Here is a 5,000-nt window from a genome sequence, read left to right as displayed (position 1 = left end):
CACAGGCACAGAAAGCACAACACGGACAAGGTGAAAAGAATAAAGACTCTTGCGTTTCCTAATAAAGTGATAAAACAGATAGTCTTGCTTTTATGGAGGAAGTTTTAAACAATAAACGACATGATTTCTTGAAAATGTGACTCCGACAAAAAGTTTTATGAAAACAGAGAGTTTGACTTTTTTCAACATTTTCTTTGTGTCTCTCTGTCTCGTTGTCTCGCTCTTCTTTTGTTTATGACTTCCTATTTACCTCGTTTGTGTGTTGGCTCTCTCTCTCTCTCTCTCTCTCTCTCTCTCTCTCTCTCTCTCTCTCTCTCTCTCTCTCTCTCTCTCTCTCTCTCTCTCCCTCGTTGTAAGAGAAGATAGGAGTGACATTTCACGCGCGGGTTGTAAACTTGCTTGCAAACATCGAGGCGGAAGTTTTCACCTGAAGATGCAAGATGGAGAGAGAAAAAGAAAGTGATGAACATACACACACACACACACACACACACACACACACACACACACACTAAAATTCATTTCAACAAACGATCAGGAAAAAAAACAGTGAGAAAAATAAACTAGTGCCACATAAAATACTAGCACAAAATAAAGGGTAAGGACAGAAAACACATGAAATTCCTAACAAAAATTGCGAATAAATATACAAACAAGTTACGCGATGCAGTAAGTAAATTAATTTCTCTAGCATAACAACAACAACAATGAAACTTGCTCTCGTTCCGCTGTAGCTATTAGTGATATAGTACAACGCGTATATACACTTCCCCACGCAACGCAATATTTATACAGCTAGCAACGGTATGCCACTCCAGCGAAATCGAAGCAGGTGGCGTGGGAGGCAATGCATACATATGAAGTGAATAAATACAGAACCGACTTCCATTTTCTTCGCCTCGACCTTTATTTCATCTCAAAGCTTTTAATCCTGCAAACACGTTATTTACTTTAGGATTTCCGAGTCATTTCAGAACCAAACACTGCCGCCATTTCCACCCACTGGCTTCCTTCCCCCGCTTCCTAACTCTCTCCTCGCCCTCCTCCATCTTCCTTCCACCAAAGACATTTCCCTCCTCCCTTAACTCCCTTTCTAAACTCCCCTCTTTCCCAAGCCTCTGCAGTCAGCTCCTCTTGTTTTCCATCTCTCTCTCTCTCTCTCTCTCTCTCTCTCTCTCTCTCTCTCTCTCTCTCTCTCTCTCTCTCTCTCTCACACATTCTTATATCACATTCTACATTCTCGTCTCTTTTCTTCCCAATTTGATCGTTTTTCTTCCATCTCCATCCTCCTTTCCATTCTCTCTCTCTCTCTCTCTCTCTCTCTCTCTCTCTCTCTCTCTCTCTTCCACGTCTCTTCTTCCACCTAAAGACACCCAACCTCTCACACTCAACATTCTATTACCCCTTCCTTTCGCCACATTATTACATTATTTTCTCTCTCCCGTCTTCTTTCCCTCTTCGCCCTCTCACCACCATTTTCACGACTACCACCACCGCCATCCCCCGCTGCCGCCACCGCCACCGCCAGCCTGTCCCCGATAAGGCTTGTGGGACCGTCAAAAGGCAAATATTGACTTTCTTAATGCTTCTAAATAATCCTTTTCCCCTTCCTGCTCTCCATTTTTCCCCCTTTTGCATCGTTTTCCTATCCTCCTCAAGCTATTACTACTACTACTACTACTACTACTACTTCTGCTGCTACTTCTGTTGGTACTTCTACTCTTGCTGCCATTTTTCCTCTTGCTCCCTTCCTTCCCGTCCTAGTAATGTGCTTTTCCTGTTACTGTAGTTCTTTTCTCCCTCTTCAGTTTGTATCTCTCTCTCTCTCTCTCTCTCTCTCTCTCTCTCTCTCTCTCTCTCTCTCTCCCTTTTCTATTTTTTCTTGCATTTTTTTTAATAAGTGACTCATTTACGACTCATTAGCGTTAGAGGTTCATGTATTTATTTTCACTACTCATTAATTTCATCTTTTTCCTCTCTCTTATTTGGTTTAGATGCACGTATAGCTCTCTCTCTCTCTCTCTCTCTCTCTCTCTCTCTCTCTCTCTCTCTCTCTCTCTCTCTCTCTCTCTCTCTCTCTCTCGCCATTTCTAAGTGTCTCTTCACATTTCCTAGAACCTTTCAGAGTCATCATCTTCTTCCTCCGCTTGTTTCACTTCTCTCCTCTTATCCTCTCCTCTCTCCTCTGCCCTCCTTTCCTCTCTCGTCTTATCTCCTCTTTGCTCTCTCCCTCCTCATCGTAGCAGGGTCATCATCGTCGCCCTCCTACTCCTCCTTCTCTTCCTCCTCTTCCTCTTCGTCTTCTCCAGGAGGAACACGAAGCTGAATATCTAAAAGGATTTTTTCCTTCTATCCTCCATCAGTCTTTCTCATTGTCTTTCTCCCTTCTCCCTCCATTGCCTTGCCTGCCTCATCTATTCCTATGCTTCTCTCTCTCTCTCTCTCTCTCTCTCTCTCTCTCTCTCTCTCTCTACTTTATTCTACCATCCATATTTTTTTCATCTGAATATCCATGTACATAACAGAGAGAGAGAGAGAGAGAGAGAGAGAGAGAGAGAGAGAGAGAGAGAGAGAGAGAGAGAGAGAGAGAGAGAGAGAGAGAGAGAGAGAGAGAGAGAGAGAGAGAGAGAGAGAGAGAGAGAGAGAGAGAGAGAGAGAGAGAGAGAGAGAGAGAGAGAGAGAGAGAGAGAGAGAGAGAGAGAAAGGTCACGTGAGGCTGGAAAGGGAAGCAAGATTTCTGAGACCAGTATGAAAGACGATGGACGGAGACAGGGAGGCAGGGAGGCAGGGAGAGAGATGTGGAGAGGGGGGAAGGTAAGATATGGATCCTTTTTTTGTGGATGGTCGCTGGGGAAAAAATAACTAAGTCTCTGCCTGGCCCATTTCCGCCCACGGGTCTCAATGAACTGTGGATGAAGGCGGTGTCAGATATCTTCGATCCAAAACACGTGTTGCGAAGAGACTGACCACTGTGCACACTTTTACGAGCATTTGCGTGGAGATCGTGGAAAAGTCGAGAGCTGAGAGAGAGAGAGAGAGAGAGAGAGAGAGAGAGAGAGAGAGAGAGAGAGAGAGAGAGAGAGAGAGAGAGAGAATGACTAGGAAAAGATATGGATGAGAAATACGATGAAGAAAATGGGAATAAAAGGGAGGAAGAAGAATAATAATAATAATAATAATAATAATAATAATAATAATAATAATAATAATAATAATAATAATAATAATAATAATAATAATAATAATAATAATAATAATAATAATAATAATAATAATAAGAAGAAGAAGAAGAAGAGATAATTTCTTTACACTCAATAATTGTAGACATAACTACAATAATAATAATATAGACATGAAATCTGAAGGAGAGAGAAAAAAGAGAGAGAGAGAGAGAGAGAGAGAGAGAGAGAGAGAGAGAGAGAGAGAGAGAGAGAGAGAGAGAGAGAGAGAGAGAGAGAGAGAGAGAGAGAGAGAGAGAGAGAGAGAATTAATAATGAGGCGTGGTCCAGGATACAAAATGAGGGCCTGCCTGGTTGTGAGCGATGGGGCGGCTACAGAGATGAGGGGAGGGAACAGGGGCGGCCTAGGCTCTGTATGGGTGAGGGACGGAAGGGACTCGCTGGTCAGGGCAACACGTGGGCCTCAGGGGCGTGATGGAGGGCCGACGTTGCGGAAAAGTTACTCACGCAGCACAAACTCGCTATTTGAGTGTTCATGATACAGACTGAAGATTTACGTGACTGGAAAATGTATTGAAATGCCTTGAAAAATACTGGTGGTGATAAAATGATCTTGTGTTTTTTTTTTTTTTTTTTTTTCAGGATTTGTGGTTTTATTAAGTGTTTTGGTACCTACTTGTTTATGAGGCAGTGGTGATGTGTGATTCAAGTGTAGACAGTGAAGTGGTTTTGAAAGTATTAGTGATATTTATGAGTTTGTTATAGTATACTGGGGATTTTACTCTCTGAAATATGTCTCATGAGTTTATAAAGTAGGTAAAAAATTTTGACTATACATAAACATAAAATACACTCAATTCTATGATGGAAAGAAAATAAATATACCGCTTCAAATTTCACCCGAGAATTATTCAGTACATAAAGAAAGAGTACAGCATCTCAAGACACGCTCATTACTTTTGTGTTTTAACTCTGAAATTTTACAAGGCCATGAAAGAAGTTAAGAAATTTTTTATATTTGTACAGCAGCGACAGTCGGTCACGTGTATTAACTCTGAAATTTTACAAGGGCATGAAACAAGTTTAAAAATTTTATATTTGTACAAAAGCGACAGTCGGTCATTTCATTTCCACTTAACTGTAAACTCGTGGAACTAATTATAATTACCTAATGGAGCACTGCAATGTGAACAGGCGTGAAAATGTCGAATTTAATTTAACAGTTAACGACCAAGTTTAGAATTCACATTAAGCTCTTTATTATTCATACACACATTCTGTTTACTGCCTCTTGAAACACTTCTAAACGAAATCACGTGTTGAGAAGATTTTTGCAACACACAATTGCTATTTATTCATTTACGTTTATGAACAAAAAGAAAAAAATCTGGTCATTTATTCATTTTGTTTACTGCCTCTTGAAACACTTCTAAACAAAATCACATATTGAGAAGATTTATACAACACACAGTTAGTATTCTTTTCATCTACGTCCACGGGCAAGAAAAAAATATTGTCTTTTATTCATACACCCATTCTGTTTACTGCCTCTTGAAACACTTCTAAACGAAATCACGTGTTGAGAAGATTTATACAACACACAGTTAGTATTTATTTATCTACGTCTATGAATAAAAAAAAATAACCTTCAAAAATTTGAAAAAAGCAAAGGCAAAAATAAATTATTATTGTACACTGAAGAAGAGCAAGAATACACAACAGTACACCAGAAACAGAAAATCTACTACACACTGGACTTTGAGGCACATAATTAGCTTTCCATCCCATCACTGCCACACACACACACACACACACACACAC

At 40.3% G+C, this 5,000-nt stretch overlaps 1 protein-coding gene across 1 annotated transcript in view; it reads left to right on the top strand.

Annotated features, from left to right (window-relative positions):
* Positions 1–5,000, top strand: part of LOC123510165 — an 83,950-nt gene that overhangs the window by 23,232 nt on the left and 55,718 nt on the right. The gene's annotated exons all lie outside the window — the stretch shown is intronic.

This window comes from Portunus trituberculatus, chromosome 28 (assembly GCF_017591435.1).
Source record: "Portunus trituberculatus isolate SZX2019 chromosome 28, ASM1759143v1, whole genome shotgun sequence".
NCBI lineage: Eukaryota > Metazoa > Arthropoda > Malacostraca > Decapoda > Portunidae > Portunus > Portunus trituberculatus.
The sequence above is the reverse complement of the archived record's forward strand: the minus strand, read 5'-3'. Positions and strand labels throughout refer to the sequence as shown.